The following is a 19,695-nucleotide window of genomic DNA, read 5'->3' on the forward strand; positions in this document are numbered from 1 at the left end:
CATGCACTGTATTTACCAACTCAAATTTTGTCAGTCACTGTCTTTAGATCGCGGAAACGAATCAGTGTGCTAATAATGTGGTAACTGATCTATCGGTTCCATATCTTGAACCTCCGCTAACCTTAATTACTTATAACCGCTTCATATTCTTGTGACAATTTGTCAGTGAATGGGATATTATTAAACAGGTTCTTCTTATATTTCAGTGGAACTACTGCAATCGTTTTGTCTGAGTATTTATAACAAACAATAGAACTCACTGTAACATTGACTCTCGTTACAGACGTATCTCACCTAATCACAAAATTAAATTACAGTGTCACTAGTCCACCACACTTTTAACGTCTATAGGGCCATAACTTACAGTAAAAAAAATATTGTGGTGCAACAAGTAATAGTTTGCAGTCTTCATGGGGCATCTGTATATTGATAAAGGTTAATTACTTAAAGGCGTAGGAGGTGGAGTATTATATAGATGATTGTTTAGTAGAGCTCGTATAGTGGGAGTCTGTTTACAAGTACTGTTATATCCGTTCAGTGTTATATTCCACGCCTGGCCCACGAAGGGGAACAGTATTTTGCTGAATTATTGATGACTTCGTAATTAACTTCGTTAAAAAAAGCACTGTTGGCTCTGCACAGGGGATTTAATTTCCGAAGGGTATTTGGTTGGACACTGTTTTTAATGAATTATCGAAAGATCGAATTGACACGGAGAACCAGTGCCCCTCCATCTACAGCTGTGCCAACCAATGAAACTATTTTTGTACACATACTACTATAATACTGAGATACCGTTAACCAACATCTATCAGGCTGCTGTTTATTTTACCAAGTATTGCGTGACTTTGGAACATTTTGGTTTAAAATACATGACGTTACACTCTTTTACTGTTATTATTCTTATCACTCGACACTATTCAGAGAAATTGGCGACCCCTGTGAAACATCTATGATATGTATGCAATTAGAAGTGAGGGAGAGGAATAAAGATAGACTTAAAGGGTTCCATGTAATGTATATAAACGTTAATTACCCCACTTTATAAATACGTCACAAAGCAGCTTTCAACTAGGTTACCGTCATGACTACGAAGTCTTTCGCGACGTAGTCCTTGCATAAAAGTTCTCGGCTTACTTGCCACGTCAAATTTGGATAAAACCCAGAGTTTTACCCGTGACGAAGATGAAGGAGGTAGTCATCGAAAGCTCGGGATTTTATCCAAATTTGACGCGGTAAGTAAACCGAGAACTTTTATGCAAGGTTATCGTCAGTTTTGAATATAGTCACTTCATACTGCAGCACAATAACTATTAATGACGTTCTAATAACAATAAACAGCCATGTCTTCCTCTTCTTCACCCTTCTTCTTCACCCTCCTTCTTCTTCATCTTCTTTAGTTTACATATCTTACGACAGGTATCAACTCCAAACTCCCTTCTATCCTGAGTCATGTACATCTCCCTTACTCCGCTTATAGCTTCGTCCTTTTTAATGTCGTCCAGCATTCCAAGTTCTCTTCCTTTCCTTCAACGAATCTTCGTGTCTAATAATTTCTTTGCTGTATATGTCCTATCCAAACAGATATAATATACGTAGAGAGACTATGTAACGCAATTCAGCACTTCTTGCGGTACCACGCCACATTGTAACGTGCCCTACTTCTGGAAGTCAGTATTTGGTTGTTTCGATAGGGATATAGTAAGTGTGCCGAATTTCCTTTCGAAATCGTGTTTAAGGGCAACGCAGTATATAACTGGACGCGCGAAAGCAATAAAACTACAAATTAATCTTATTTCAGTTGAGTTAAAGAATATAATCTTTTAACACTTTAGTAGATTTGTATTGTACACCAGCACCACTAAGAACTTCCCAATTTTACCCAAGGTTTAGTTATTTCCTTACGCAATCTCATGTACCATGCTCCGTTGATCTGACTTCCGAAAATATGTGGAGGCTTGTTCTGCTTGCTTTACTCTGGCCGAAGTGTAGGTTCTCAATGGTATTCTACGTCTATGGCCCTATAAATGTCTGTTCTTAGAAGTACTTCTTAATTTGTCATATTTTTCCGCAGTACATTTAAAAATTGTCCAGGTATGTTTCCTTTTTCTGCTTGACTGCCCATGATTCACAGTTGCACACGCCATATTAAACACTTGTTTGAGGTTGGCCGTGAGTCGTCCTCGGATAGCCAAAAGGTAGAGGCTAGTGACCACCCGGCGCTCCACATGGCAGGGTTGCCCACTTTCGACGCTAGTCTAGACCATAACCCTGGAGCCACTCACCGGCAGCCTGACGATCTTTCTGGCATCGCTTAGCGACTGCACAATTTTCGGTGCCGTGGGTACACAGACGACATCCTCCTGTTACTCCGCTCACGGAATAGTTCAAATGGCTCTGAGCACTATGGGACTTAACATCTGAGGTCATCAGTCCCCTAGAACTTAGAACTACTTAAACCTAACTAACGTAAGGACATCACACACATCCAGGCCCGAGGCAGGATTCTAACCTGCGACCGTAGCAGTCGCGCGGTTCCGGACTGAGCGACAAGGACCGCTAGACCACCGCGACCGGCTGCTCACGGAATGAAACAGAAACAGTTCTTGATGTGATAGCAACATACGGAAGTGCAGGGGGCAAAAAACTGAATGCGTGTAAATACTTGGCGATGCCCATTGGACGCGGCGTCTCACACGACGACTTAACAACTCTCTTGTGCCTACAGAAACTACGGTACCTTGGTGTCATTTTCACCTCCACCGTACGCCGCTCCACTGCCAACAATTTTCGGTTTACCCTTCAAACCACCCACACGGCAGTGCGAGAAAACCTCCCCCGCCGACTCGACTCTTTACAGGGAGTCGAATTCCTCAATCAACATTTGACAGCCAAACTGGTCCACATCGCACAGGTACTCCGCTACCATCAACTATTGAACACAGTCTCCAGGTGACGTTCGGGTACTTTCTTACTGCCAGCACGCTCTTTAAGGTCCTTAACGAAACATTCACCCTCTCCTGCTAGTTGGGGGGGGGGGGCTCGGCCTAACCAATGTGCGACTCCAAGAGGCGTCCTATTACATGTCCACCATACACAAGCAGTGGAAAGCGGGCGCCTCCACTACCCATAGCTTGCTGGACATTCTTATGCCTGATACAGTATCTCTGCCAGTTCCAGTAGGCCACATCACTCACCATCTGACGCACGTTTCTGATTTCATCGTCGATTTCAGTTATGCTCATTCTCACTTAATTATTACGAACCAAAGAATTCTACATCATTCTGTTTCGTTACATATTCAGCAACAACGTCGAACTCGAACGTCCATCGACGCGATGGCCCACGGTTTGGCACCATGTCCACCAGCGTTTTCTTCCCTCGTTCGGCCAACTTTTTACCATGTCACAACAAATCAACGTCTTTACGCAGTCGGACTGCCGGACATTACGCTTTGTTCACTTTGCCTCCTCGTGGATGACGATACCACCCACTTGACTTGTGGTGCCACCAGCGACGTTTGGGAACTGGGTCGACAGTTTGCTGCCTGCTAGCTCCGCGTTCCACCCGACCAAATTGACGCATGGACTTTTATCTATCCTAAAGGATACTTACTTCCCGGCCACCAAAAGTCATACGATTGTATGGGTCGAGGGGTGAACGATCACTTACCTGTATAATGATGGTGATACATCACGCCTTGTCATCTGACACGGCTTACAAACCACCCGCAATGACATCAAGTACCATCCGTGCTGCCGTGCCTTCTTTGCTAATTACTTCCGCATAATCTTTACACGTCAGCCCCACTCAGGTGGATGGCGCCACATGCATACGAAACGGTCCCCCCTCCCCCACTTCACCCGCCCTGCTGACATCTGAGATTCCCCGCGCTACACTTCTACATCGTACCCCACTTGGGGTACGTACATGGACATGTGCCCTTTCCTTTTATGCACGATATCAGAGACTCTGCCATCCCTCCTCCTCCTTGACTTCTGCCCTCCTTGGGACGCCTCTTCCCGGTAGTGGTGCCGGAGACACATGGCCAGACCTCGAAATTTGGTCCTTGCCCACTCTGCCTCCTGCCGGGAAGGGGGACGCCTGCAGGTCTTATCATAGCACCGCACCCTCTTCCCTCTTTGTCTACGGCTACTGTTAATATCTTTCTCCACACGTTGTTAATAAAGACATTTTCTCGCCTTGTTCGAGTGTAATGTCTTACGTTGGTTCAGCCGAATGGACGGCCTTTCTGTTGTATCTATGCTTGTACAAGTATAGATGTTTTGTTTATTTAACGCATTTCCTGCATAAAAAAGTGCTAAACTGATAAGCAAGAATACTGGGTTCGATTCCCGCTCTGGCACAAATTTTCAATGTCGTCATTCCATTATACAGCTGATGATAGTCCGTATTCGCTTCATAACGGCTGTAGTTGCCTCAGTACCCGTTCCTTCAAGCATACATGTAAATCCGGAGGAACATTACGCTGTAATTTGGAGTAACACAGGCATTAGAAAATCGCAAGTATTGAGCATTGTAAACAGTGGTCGGAACATTCCTCCAGTTATACAGTTCGTCGACAACTTGCTAACGATGCCACTCGAGAACCGCGTTGTGAATATCCACATCCTTGGAAAATTTCGGAAGAAGGAGAAGGAGGGAGAGGAGGACGAGATAAGTGTTTAAAATCCTGTGGACAACGAGGTCATGAGAGACCGAGGACAAGTTGCTATTGTGTCAGGATGGGGAAGGAAATCGGCCGCTCCCTGTCGAAGGAAACATTCTGTAATATGCCCTAAGTCATATAGGGAAACCACGGAAAACCTAAATCACGACGTCCGGACGCGTGTTTGAACTGTCGTCCGCTCTAATGCGAGTCCAGTGTGCTAATCACTGCGTTACCTCGAGAGGTTGAACAAGTCTTTTCTGTATGATATTCTTTCAGTTAGCCGAAAATATGGATGTCGCATGGTGCAATCCCTTACTTTCCGATCAGCCTCTTCCACGTCTGTGCTATCTTGGTAAAATTTTTCGCTTAATTTCACTATGTTTCGATGTGACAATGCATTTGGTCCATATACCGTCAGGATTTTGCGGTGAATCTGAGTGCGGTTTGCACGTTTTGCCCACAAGAACAGAGGTGTTGAGCGCGCTTCGACGTTGGAGTACGTTAGCGGTTGCCGCGGCATTTCAGTCACACACTCGTTACAACTAGCGCAGCACCACTGTCTGCAGGAAACCCGTAACATAGAGCAGTGGTAATCACTATGTAGGCTGGATTCTTACAAAAGTAGTAGTACTGTGTCTGAAGCATACAAGTATCGGATATTTACACACATCAAAAAAAGTTATGCAACATCCCGGTTCCCAGAATGACTCAAGATAGACGTTGACTGTGGATGTTGCATCACAGACACAGTCCCTTTGACTGTTCATATACGTCACTAAACCCGACAAAAAATATAAACAACCATGCATGAGCAGCGCCCATTAGACGGAGGGGATCCAACGGCCGATCATTTCCAGCCATTCCACCAGGAAGGAGGTATACGGCGCTTCTTGTCTGTAGTTCAACTATGCCTAGGCAGCCAATAGCGCGGTTCGATCGCGTCTGCATTGTTACTTCGTGCCAGGAAGGGCTCTAAACAAGGGAGGTGTCCAGACGACTCGGAGTGAACCAAAGCGATGTTGTTCAGACATTGAGGAAATACAGTGAGACAGGAACTGTCGATGACATGCCTCTCTCAGGCCGGCCAAGGGATTCTACTGCAGTGGATGACCGCTACCTACGGATTCTGGTTTAAATGAACCCTGACAGTACCGCCACCATCTTGAATAATGCTTTTCGTGCAGCCACATGAAGTCGTGTTACGACTCAATCTGTGCGCAATAGGCTCCATGATGGGCAACTTCACTCCCGACGTCCATGGCGCGGACGATCTTTGCCAACACAACACCATGCAGTGAGGTACACATGGGCCCAACAGCATGCCGAATGGACCGCTCAAAATTGGCATCACGTTTTCTTCACCGATGAGTGTCGCATATGCGTTCAAGCAGACAATCGTCGGAGACGTGTTTGGAGACAACCATCACAGGCTGAACGCCTTACACACATTGTCCAGAGAGTGCAGCAATGAGGAGGTTCCCTTATGTTTTGGGGTGGCATTATGTGGTGCCGAAGTACGCCTGTGGTGGTCATCGAAGGCTGTACGATATGTGAATGCCATCCTACGGCCGATAGTACAATCATATCGGCAGCGTATCGGCGAGGCATTCGTCTTCATGGACGACAATTCACGCCCCATTGTACACATCTTGTGAATGGTTTCCTTCAGGATAACGACATCGCTTGCCTAGAGTGGCCACTATATTATTCAGACATGACCCCTATCATACATGCCTTGGATAGACTGAAAAGGGCTGTTTATGGACGATGTGATCCACCAACCTCTCTGTGGGGTCTACGCCGAATCACCGATGAGGAGTGGTACAATCGAGACCAACAGTGCCTTGGTGAACTTGTTGATAGTATGCCACGACGAATATATTCATGCACCACTGCAAGAGGACGTGCTACTGGGTACCGGTGTGTATAGAAATCTGGACCACCACATCTGAAAGCTCGCTGTTTGGTGGTACAACATGCAATGAGTGGTTTTGATGAGCAATAAAAATGGCGGAAATTATGTTTATGTTGATCTCTATTCCAATTTTCTGTACAGGTTCCGGAACTCTCGGAACTGTGGTGATCCAAAACTACACTCATGCTCATAAATTAAGGATAGTAGCAGAATGTGGTGCCACACAACGTGGCACTACACAGAATTGGCGAGAATAGCATAGGCACCTAGAGGACACACGCGACACAGATCTGTAAGTCCACGGATTGGTGATAAGTAGAGAAAACCGTCCCGAAACACTTATGCTACAAAACGCCACTGTTTCCTGCGCATGTACCCCGACATCAATACGGGATATGATCACCATGCTCGCGTACACAGGCTGCACAACGGGTTGGCATACTCTAGATCAGGTGATCGAGCATCTGCTGCTATGGTATATCCTCCAATTCTTGCACCAGTGCCTGTCGGAGTTCCTGAAGTGTCGTAGGGGTTTGAAGACGTGCAGTGACACGTCGAGCGAGAGCATCTGAGACGTGCCTGGTGGGGTTTAGGTCTGGAGAACAGACGGGCCAATCCATTCGCCTGATATCTTCTGTTTCAAGGTACTGCTTCACGACGGCAGCTCGATGGGGCTGTGCGCTATCATCCATCAGGAGGAAGGTGGGATCCACTGCACCCCTGAAAAGGCGGACATACTGGTGCAAAATAACGTCCCGCTACACTTGAACTGTTACGGTTCCTCTGTCAAAGACATGCAGGGATGTACGTGCAAAAATCATAATCCCACCCCACACCATGAAACCACGACCTCCACAGAGGTCCCTTTCGAGGACATTAAGGGATTGGTATCTGGTTTCCGGTTCACGCCAGATGAAAACCCGATATTAATCATTGTTCAGACTATACCTGGACTCGTCCATGAACATAACCTGGGTCCAATGGTCCAATGACCATGTACTGTGTTTTTGACAAAGGCTTTACGGGCTCTCCTGTAACCAGGGGTCAGTATAATGCACCTTGCAGGTCTCCGGGCGAATAAACCATGTCTGTTCGGTCGTCTGTGGACTGTTTGTCTGGAGACAACTGTTTCAGTGGCTGCGGTAACGTCCCGAGCAAGGTTACCTGCAGTACTCCGTGGCCGTCTGCGGGAACTGATGGTGATATATCGGTCTTCTTGTAGTGTTGTACATTGTGGACGTTCCGTTCTGAAGCACCTGGACACGTTTCCTTTCTACTGGAATCGTTGCCATAATATTGAGAACATACTATGTGGCACACAGAGGGCCTGTGCTACGACCTACTATGTTTGACCAGTCTCCAGTCGCCCTAGTATTCTACCCCTCATAACGTCATCAATATGTGCTATTTGAGCCATTTGCATCACACAGTCACCATTAGCACGTCTGAAAACATGTGTACACTTACTAGCTCCACGGTACTCTGACATGCACCAACACACCTCTGCGTATGTGGACTGCTGCCAGCGCCACCGTGCGACGACCGCAGGTCAAATGTACCGCATGGTCATACTCTGAGGTGATTTAAACCCGCAATCCGCCCACCACAGCGTTGTTTCACCATGTACCAGCATTATCCTTAATTTATGAGCATGAGTGTATTTTTGTTGTGTGTACATGTTGTTGTTGTTGTTATAATCTTCAGTCCTGAGACTGGTTTGATGCAGCTCTCCATGCTACTTTACCCTGTGCAAGCTGCTTCATCTCCCAGTACGTACTGCAGCCTACATCCTTCTGAACCTGCTTAGTGTATTCATCTCTTGGTCTCCCTCTACGGATTTTACCCTCCACGCTGCCCTCCAATACTAAATTGATGATCCCTTGATGTCTCAGAACATGTCCTACCAACCGATCCCTTCTTCTAGTCAAGTTGTGCCACAAACTCCTCTTCTCCCCAATGCTATTCAATACCTCCTCATTAGTTATGTGATCTACCCATCTAATCTTCTGCATTCTTCTGTAGCACAACATTTCGAAAGCTTCTATTCTCTTCTTGTCCAAACTATTTATCGTCCATGTTTCACTTCCATACATGGCTACACTCCATACAAATACTTCCAGAAACGACTTCCTGACACTTAAATCCATACGCGATGTTAACAAATTTCTCTTCTTCAGAAACGCTTTGCTTTCCATTGCCAGTCTACATTTTATATCCTCTCTACTTCGACCATCATCAGTTATTTTGCTCCCCAAATAGCAAAACTCCTTTACTACTGTAAGTGTCTCATTTCCTAATCTAATTCCCTCAGCATCACCCGAGTTAACTCAACTACATTCCCTTATCCTCGTTTTGATTTTGCTGATGTTCATCTTATATCCTCCTTTCAAGACACTGTCCATTGCGTTCAACTGCTCTTCCAAGTCCTTAGCTGTCTCTGACAGAATTACAATGTGTGTGCACATATAAAATATAAAAAATAATGTCGAAATTACATAGTTTCTTTCTCAACACGAGTAGCAAAATAAGGCATCTGTATTTCCTGAATGGAAATTTGTGTAAAGGCAGTCACTGTCCTGTTGTGTTATTGCATTTTTTATACTTCGTCCAGCCTCTGTACATCGTAATTATCTCGAAAGTTCTCTTCCGCATTCACTTAATAAGGATTTGTAGTTATTGCGGTGAAACTGTCGCCTACTCGTAGCGTATTGTGCTTTACATCTCACATAAGGCATCAATCTGCCTTCTATAAACACTCCTTGCAAGTTTTCACACGCGATTCAAATCCTAGCTACGTGTAGACCATGGCAAGACGTCGATATCTTTATCTTGAAATCACTTCTTGGCTGTAGCAGAAAGATTGACAGATTCATGACCTTCCATTTATCTTTCATTTACTCTCATCCCCTTCGTCCTCACACATTTTACCTAGTTCTGTCTGTAGCTCCTCACTGTACATTTTAGAGTACATTGTAGTGTTCAGCCAAGCAATGGCTGATTTATCTTTAGCTCATAATGCTGCAGAGGTTGGTAGGTCCAAGATTTTAAAGAAGTCGGGTACGGATTAGCATCCAGCCTTGAGGACATGCATCCATGTTCCGTGTCCACGGGACTCGTATGGTTCCGGCTTTACAGCGTATCTGTGAAGTGGATCCGTGTCTACTGGACCTGTGTTGGTGTGGCTCTACAGACCGCAGACGAGGTGGATCTATGAAGTGAACCTAAGCTGAAGAAGGATTGCAGTTGTGCAACACAGGAGTTATATAACATGCAGCCAGTAACTTAATGGCAGACAGTACCGATTTTTTTTGAAGTAAGATGATGTTAACTGTGATAAAATTATGTTTCATTATCAGAAATCACGAACACATTGTCGGATAGAAAAATCACGGCTTCAATTACTGTACGTGTCACCCACATCACATTAGTATTTTTGTAATTATTTCTACAAAGATATATTCTTTGTTAACTATTAGTTCTTAGTGAAACACCTTCAATCCGTGAATATTTTTAAATAATTACGAATATTATCTATGTACGAAATTACATATCGACTCAGCAACATTCCCTGTAAGTATATCTACAAGCATGTACAACTTAATTTTTTTAAATCATTGGGATAATTTTTCAGGCTTCAGTCTGTTCCTTCGCTCATTAATTATTTGACCAATCTTGGAAGGAATTCTCTTACCTGACACGAAGGTGGCAGTGATACACAGCCGTTTTAGCATCACTTAATACAGACGTGGATAATTATCTATTCGTTGTTTCCATCAGGTAAAAGAATATTGAGTCCGGTGAAGTAATTCTGCAGGAATATATTTATCAATATCTACAGCCCTCGATGCAGCTGGGTTTTGTGCAACAAGCAAATTCTTATCTTGTTGATCAGATTTTCACCAAGTCAACGAATGTCGTTCTTGTTGACCTGTTATTATGACCCTTCACTGTTTGTACTAGTGTCGTGATGGTTTTGGTCAGTATTCAGTTTTATTGTAGCACACACCTGCTTGAGGTCACCAATTGCTTTTTTATGTCTCTCTAGACGCTAGACCATGAGGCTTGAAATTTGGATCTAGTAAAGTTGCGTGAGCAGTTAATTCTCACGTTTCAGCTCCACCAAATCTTCCGTTTACCACGCGTTAATTATACTTCTTCAATACAACTTTTATTTTGTTCTGTTAATTATCCATTTCATTTGCCAAGTATGGCACAAACATAAATGGGTACTTGTAAGACGGAAACCCGTTTTCTGAGCAAAGAGAATATGCAACAACATGGAAAATGTGTAAAACTTCTTAGCATTTTGAAATAATTTCATACCCCTCAACAGAGAATTTATTTAGCTGTGGATTTTCATTGTCTAGAGTCATTATTGGAGCAGTCCTCATTCTACTAATCATATCATATGCACCATACACCGTCTTGTTTCATTTTCAGTATCGGAAGGTTTCATATTCTTTATCATCCTGCAGCATGCTAACTTCACTTAAAATATTTCACAGTTATTTTGACTTTTGCTATAACTGATTTAAGGAGTGTCCAAAGTATCTCACTTGTCCCCACCCTGCGACTGTCAGGGCGTCTAATATGTTGCTAGCATTATCCGTTATATCCGTGCCCATGGCAGTAACATTATGCTGCATACACCATTCAGATACAACATCTGGGAGCAGTTTCGTTACTGTCAGTTGTGTGCCGTCTTTGATAGTGCATGCAGTCCAGCAGTAGATTTGGCAACGTTGCGTTTTCATAGACGAAGTGAGATGTCATGCGTACAAATGGTTTTCGTTATTTCGAGATGTCCACCCATCAGCTGTTAAACAGATACCTGCTGTCCGCCCCCGGTAGCTGAGTGGTCCCGGCTGGGTCGGAGGTTTCTCCGCTAAAGGACTGGGTGTTGTGTTGTCCTAATAATCATCATTTCATCCCCATCAACGCGCAAGTCGCCGAAGTGGCGTCAATTCGAAAAACTTGCACCCGGTGAACGGTCTACCCGACGGAAGGCTCTACTCACAAGACATTTACATTTTATTTGCACATCTGCTCCTCGTCTGCATAAATTCAGAATTTCGTCCTTTACTTCGTTGTGGCTGCCCGGCAATAAACCGCAAGACACTGTTTTTGTTGTTGGTGTCTTATATGGTGGACAAAGTAAAGGAGCTGTCAGAACTGAGGCTCTTGTACAATTTTAAGTGGATGGTATTCTTTTAGCACCACTTTTAGTAACTGATTATCACTGTGCTTGGAACGATGAATGGTTTTGTATTACCAGAGGTTGAAAATATCGTTTCATTCTTTTATTATCACACGACCGGTTTCGAGCTCTTATAAGCCCATCTTCAGGAGTCGTAACTTGGTGCCCCGAGCGCCGTGATAGACGAGTACTAGGCGCGGTGTGCTGTCTATCAGGTAGATCTGGGGGCACAGCACAGCTACTACCCCTGGATTTGTTGTTGAATTTTTAGCACTTTGCTGGGAACAATGATTGGTTCTGTATTACCAGAGTTTGAAAATATCGCTTCAGTTGTAAAGTTCCTTTATTATCACACGACCGGTTTCGGGCTCTTATAAGTCCATCTTCAGGAGTCGTAACTTTCTGATGTGAGCCCCGCGATGGACAAGTACAAGGCGCGATGTGCTACCTATCAGGTAGCTCGGGGGCCACAGCACAGCTACGACACCTGAAGATGGATTTATAACAGCCCGAAACCTGTCGTGGGATAATAAAAATTAATTTACAACTGAAGCGGTATTTTCAACCACTGGTATAATGCTCAATTGCGGATGTTCGTCCAACAGGATTGTTTGGTTTTGTATTAGTCGTATAATTCGTAATTAAATTTGATTTTGGTATTCAATACACTGCTAGGGGTTCTTGGGGTACTCTAATGTAGGATCGTCAGACGGATGAAGTGGACGATAAAACTGCTACTGTACTGGATGGTACATATTCAGATACAGAATTGTGGTTAGTATTATTAGAATTGGTATTGATATTGGTAAATTCTTCGCTGGTACGTAAACTTATTTCAAGTCTTTCACGGTGTAGTGCAATGTTGTTATGTTTCCTCTCTATATGTCGAACGTGAATTCCATTTCCAGTTCATGGTTTGTAAGGAAGATTTAGGCAACAATATCGACATTTAGCTTTATTTTACTGTCGTGTAAAATGATTTCACACTTCACCGTTCCTGGGCGGTGGCACAATGAAACACGAAATCTATTCCAAAACATCTAGCCATCACGCGCACACGTGCATCAGACAAGTGCGACTAAAAACCTTAATTAGTTATCTGTCTTTAAATGAATGGACCAAGATTAGTGTCCATAGTATCATACGCAGTGTTCAAAATTGACTTACAAAGTTTGATTGATAAACAGGAGAGGGAATAAATCAAAACTTGTAAAAACGTGGATATGAAAATTTGGACTGTCCATTCTTATTTTGCACGTAAAGATATTCACACCTTAAAACCACAACATAAAATATAACAAAACCGAACAGTAAATGATTATTACCAACCAACAGTTAGTAAAATTCGAAATAATTTAGCTGTAATAACCTCAGCTTTCAGCGGACCTTGTTGAGCAACGAATAACAACACGAATTCAGGGACATAAGCCGGCGTGCCGGTCATGCCCGCGTCAGGTGCTCACTGGAGGCAGAATCGCCGCTGGCCGCAGCGGCTGTGTGGACCTGCTGGCTCATCTAACTGCTGTAATTCTTCCCAGCTGATCTGTTCTCAGATCTTGCCAATAATACTGGAATTTATGTGGTTCATCTAATTGAAACATGTTCTCATCACTGAAGATCATTTATCCCATTCTGAAGCCCATGACATATGTGTTTTCAGCAAACTACAATCTGTACTTCGTTCATCATAAGAAAAAGCCTGATATAAACAAACACAAATGCGATGTTTGGTCAGAAGCCGTCGCACAAGTATAGGTTGTTCTTAATATTTTTCATGAATTAACAGAAATAGTCGGCTTTCAAGTTTTCCGAGAGACTGTATTAGATACTGTTGAGCCCAGCTACACATGGTATGTATGGCGGAAACGGCAGCGCAGATAATTAATAACTTATTGCAGTTCATGGTTCGCTGGTTCAAGCCTCGTTGGAGGCTTTTCTTTCTCGTTCAATTTGAAATATCTACGTTTCGTAATTTTAAAGTTCATCATAAACTTTTATGAATAAGGCGCATCTTCTTGTTTTTAATTACGTATTTCACGCGAAATTCCTGTGTTCATTTCAAGTATAAATTCTTAATTAAGAATATTTTATTAAAGGCTTATAATAAAGGTTGCTTCGATTTAAAAAAGAGGACATAACATTTAACTTTTTAAGGCAAATATGAAAAACCAAGTACTCTTTATTTGGACTGCGTCCATTTTTTTGTACCACAGATGTGGACAGGTGTAGAAACAAGGAAAACAGTCATTTTCACAGCATCGAGCACAGTATACAAATGCTAAATTTTTATTTGCCACCTTACCGTTACAATATGAACCAAATACACTCCTGGAAATGGAAAAAAGAACACATTGACACCGGTGTGTCAGACCCACCATACTTGCTCCGGACACTGCGAGAGGGCTGTACAAGCAATGATCACACGCACGGCACAGCGGACACACCAGGAACCGCGGTGTTGGCCGTCGAATGGCGCTAGCTGCGCAGCATTTGTGCACCGCCGCAGTCAGTGTCAGCCAGTTTGCCGTGGCATACGGAGCTCCATCGCAGTCTTTAACACTGGTAGCATGCAGCGACAGCGTGGACGTAAACCGTATGTGCAGTTGACGGACTTTGAGCGAGGGCGTATAGTGGGCATGCGGGAGGCCGGGTGGACGTACCGCCGAATTACTCAACACGTGGGGCGTGAGGTCTCCACAGTACATCGATGTTGTCGCCAGTGATCGGCGGAAGGTGCACGTGCCCGTCGACCTGGGACCGGACCGCAGCGACGCACGGATGCACGCCAAGACCGTAGGATCCTACGCAGTGCCGTAGGGGACCGCACCGCCACTTCCCAGCAAATTAGGGACACTGTTGCTCCTGGGGTATCGGCGAGGACCATTTGCAACTGTCTCCATGAAGCTGGGCTACGGTCCCGCACACCGTTAGGCCGTCTTCCGCTCACGCCCCAACATCGTGCAGCCCGCCTCCAGTGGTGTCGCGACAGGCGTGAATGGAGGGACGAATGGAGACGTGTCGTCTTCAGCGATGAGAGTCGCTTCTGCCTTGGTGCCAATGATGGTCGTATGCGTGTTTGGCGCCGTGCAGGTGAGCGCCACAATCAGGACTGCATACGACCGAGGCACACAGGGCCAACACCCGGCATCATGGTGTGGGAAGCGATCTCCTACACTGGCCGTACACCACTGGTGATCGTCGAGGGGACACTGAATAGTGCACGGTACATCCAAACCGTCATCGAACCCATCGTTCTACCATTCCTAGACCGGCAAGGGAACTTGCTGTTCCAACAGGACAATGCACGTCCACATGTATCCCGTGCCACCCAACGTGCTCTAGAAGGTGTAAGTCAACTACCCTGGCCAGCAAGATCTCCGGATCTGTCCCCCATTGAGCATGTTTGGGACTGGATGAAGCGTCGTCTCACGCGGTCTGCACGTCCAGCACGAACGCTGGTCCAACTGAGGCGCCAGGTGGAAATGGCATGGCAAGCCGTTCCACAGGACTACATCCAGCATCTCTACGATCGTCTCCATGGGAGAATAGCAGCCTGCATTGCTGCGAAAGGTGGATATACACTGTACTAGTGCCGACATTGTGCATGCTCTGTTGCCTGTGTCTATGTGCCTGTGGTTCTGTCAGTGTGATCATGTGATGTATCTGACCCCAGGAATGTGTCAATAAAGTTTCCCCTTCCTGGGACAATGAATTCACGGTGTTCTTATTTCAATTTCCTGGAGTGTATATCTGATCTGGAACCAAGTTCGCGGATTTGGTCCGAGAAATAAAAAAAAAAACTGTTAAGCTGCGAGACGTGCTGAAACTAACGCACGCAGCTTTTTCAAATGTCACTGACGAATCTAGGAAGTTTGTAGAATGACACATAATAAGAAGAGGAGTAAAGGCGGTGCCTGGTTGGTTTCGTGGATTCTGTTGTTGATCGAATCGTTGTCAACGTAGCAGATGACAGGTACAGCACTGGAATGTATTTCTCAGATTCGGATAAGATTAATACCCTCAGGGGCTTCAGTATTAAACAGAGTGCTGAAATCCTGACAGTATGCTTTGCATCACGCATAGCTTGCTCAGAAAATCTACCCTGTGTTTGGCATTTTCATCACTCATGTTTATAATTAGAATACTGTGTGTACGTGAGAAGGAGATCGTTTTATGCTTTCCGTCTGGTCACCCGAGAAGCGCGGCGCAGTGCTAGAGTTTTGCCGAATATTATTTGAATTTCTTTAAAAGTTAAATGACATTCGAAGCTGTATTGTCTCTTTGCCCGTCTCCCCCGTCTGATCTACAGCTGTTCACATTATTTCAGGTTAGTTGGATCGCTGGCTGGTCAGTGCTGACCAAGTTTAACGGTTCGGTTAAGCTATTGTCCCGCATTATCGCTCAGTCTATGTGCGTGTAATACAGCATAAAATGTATCGTTATGATCGTACTTGTCTGTAATGGTCACAGCTGTGCTTCCGCTTCACGTGAAACGAAATGCAGTGAGATTTAAATAATGTGTACATCAGGTATATTCTTATGTTGAACAGCGTATAGCCTGTTTATGTTTTGGTGTTAGAACGGAGTTCTGCATTCGCTCCCTGAATGCAAGATGTGTTTCATGTGACAAAATTTGTCATACACGCCAGGTAGTTATTGGCAACTATAAGTCAGCAACAGGTTGGGAAGAATAACGGTTTGTGATCCTCGCTTTGTGCAATAGTAACCGTTTCGATGCGTCAGATAATTTTCTACGTGGCCAATATTTTCCGTTCAGTCAGTATCGTGCGCCCAATCTAACGAAGTTATCAGTCACTGTACTTGAACGGTTCAGACTCTTGGCGATTTGACGAATAGACGGCCGTTAGCTGTGGCCCCTCCCGCCAGAGGTTCGAGTCCACCATTTGGCATGGGTGTGTGTGGTTGTTCTTAGCATAAGTTAGTTTAAGTTAGTTTATATGGTGTGCAAGTCTAGGGACCGATGACCTCAGCAGTTTGGTCCCTTAGAAATTCACACACATTTGAACTTGACCATTTGCCGAATAGAGACTTCCATTTCCCCGCATTCAACAATGTTTTTCCTTTTCCATGACATGATTACTGTTTTTCGCGTGGCATTGTAACAATCGTGGTTTATATACAAAATACGCACAGTCACTAATAGTGTGTGTTTGTTATCTGCAGTAAAGGCACATGCACACACTAACACGGCACAGACCCGACTGCCTTTTGACTGATTTCCACCCTCTACCCCATGAATCCTTGATATCTTATTAAATACTGTTCCAATGACATTATATACGACGGCTTTTTACTGCATTTATTGGTATACACGATCTGTTACTGTTGCCCGTACACTGTGTATTACTACTTCAACCGACAAAGCTAATTTTTCTACAGGTATCCTCGCTTTTATACTAATTTCCACCTCTATTTAATCCCGTTTGACAACGTTCTGCTCCTATAGCCCAATAGTCTTAGCGTATTTTCTCCTTGCAGCGTTCTGTTCCTGACAACAAAGTTCAGAAATCGTTACAATGTTATACCGATGGAACCCTTCACCAGTTTCTTGTATAGTCTGGTACACATTTCTGACATCCAGTCCAGCCAGCAACCCTGCCATAGCTGCAGCCCTCGTACATCCAATTTAATTTTGTTTACCTTTGCGTGTATTATTTCTGTTACACTTGTCTGCTGAACCGGTCCCTGTTTTTATTGCGCCTATCTCTACACCCCACACGCCATTTGTAGAATACAAACTTGTCGGAGTTTTCCTTAGCTGCTGCAGTAAAATGGTCTATGCATTGACTAGAATTACGAGTTAATAAAATACACAGAAATACAAAACAAAAGTTAAAAGCCTAATGCAATAAAAAGGGTTCTACTCTAATATCTTTAATGGCTGACGACGACAGCGATTTATGTTGGTTAATGGATAAAAAGTTCTCGGTTTACTTGCCGCGTCAAATTTGGATAATATCCCAAGCTTTCGATGACTACCTCCGTCATCTTCGTTAGGGGTAAAACTGACTGCCGTGGACCTATGAGGCTTCCGCTTTTATAAGCAGTGGACGGCTTCTCATTGGCTGGATGACGTCACGGTGACACAGGCGCGTGCTGAGGTGGCGCCTCTATATCCATAGATTTTGTTTGCGCGCTTTATCCAGCGTTGCTCGCAGCGCCATCCATAGCAACAGGAGGAGAACTGGCCGTCCACTACTTATAAAAGCGGAAGCCTCACCGGTCCACGACAGTCAGTTTTACCACTGACGAAGATGACGGAGGTAGTCATCGAAAGCTTGGGATTTTATCCAAATTTGACGCGGCAAGTAAACCGAGAACTTTTTATGCAAGGACTCCGTCGTGAAAGACTTCGTAGTCATATTTTGGATAATGTTTACTCAAAGAATGACATCTCCAATAACTGGAAAGTGGTCGTAAAATATTTAGTTAAAACACAGGTAGGAAATACCTTTATCAAATTCAGTAAAGTTATGATGAGGGCGTTAAGAGAATGATAGCAAAATCTCCGTACTAGGTGGATACAGAGAAACTAAGTCCGTAGCATAATGATGGAAAGGTACTGGAAGTACGCTCCATTTAAATATTTGCCAGCATCTTTGTATGATAGTAATTTTGGTAGCATAATGGCAGCTACATAGCAATACTTCATTACTCCGTGGGCAGTAGAATGCGGAAATGTCCGCAAACAGTGCTTTACTGGCAGGTGATGAACCAGTGAAAGTGTTTGTGTAGACAGCTAGCAGACTACTAATCAAAAATGTATAGAACGTGGGTTACGATGATGGAGTAGAAGGGAAGGTTGAGAAAAGAAGCTAACATAGGTTTCGGACTGTATCGATATTCCCGGAGGAGTTAGGCCGATCAACCAATGAGGGCTACCCTCCGGAAACAGTTTCTGAACGTGGAGTACGTCGGCGGCCAGGTGGCCTTGATTGTCATTCTGTCGCCAAGAGCTGATGTGTGCAGTCGTTTCCACAAACGCCGAACGTGTTCAGAAATGGTTCAAATGGCTCTGAGCACTATGGGACATAACATCTGAGATTGAGCACTATGGGACTTAACATCTGAGATCATCCGTTCCCTAGAACTTAAAACTACTTAAACCTAACTAACCTAAGGACATCACACACTTATAAGCCGGAGGCAGGAATCGAACCTGCGACCGTATCGGTCGGAGGTTCCAGAACGAAGCACCTAGAACCGCTCGGCGACACCGGCCGGCCCGAACGTGTTTAGGTAAGACAATGCTGTAGGAAAATGAGCTACATTATCCTCGATCAGGATAGAAACGTATTTTTGAAATCAACGTTGAGAGGGAAACATCAGAAAAGAAATCTTCATAATTTTGATAAATTAATGTAGTACTGAAACGTCCCCTTAGAACAATTTATACATGACTGTGCTTAACCTGACACACAATATTTTTAGCGCAACGCAATCTGACTTTCAAAAATCCCTGCAAAAGAATGGCCCTGAGTAACATTAAACTATACCTTTCAGAAATCACTTACCTCACAAAAATCTTCATTACTCGAACTACTGCAGTACAGCGAACGCCACTACTGCCAGCTAAATAAAAGATTCAAACTACAGAAGGCACTAACTACTGATAGGGATAGTTAGCAAATGAAAGATATTAATAGAGAACAAACAATGTATTTACCTTGATAGTCATAATATATATAGCAGTTCATGACAAATTACAAAACTCCGCCATCTCTCTACCCACATCCACCACTGCTGGCGGCTCACCTCCAACTACACAACGCTACGCGCTGTTCACATCCAGCTGCCTAACACTACAATGGCGAGTATTACAACAATGCAAAGCAGCCATAGACTGCTACGTAACGTTGCCAATAAGAAAACATAAACCCCATGCCCCCC

The sequence above is a fragment of the Schistocerca americana genome, chromosome 1, assembly GCF_021461395.2.
Source record: "Schistocerca americana isolate TAMUIC-IGC-003095 chromosome 1, iqSchAmer2.1, whole genome shotgun sequence".
Classification (NCBI taxonomy): Eukaryota; Metazoa; Arthropoda; class Insecta; order Orthoptera; family Acrididae; genus Schistocerca; species Schistocerca americana.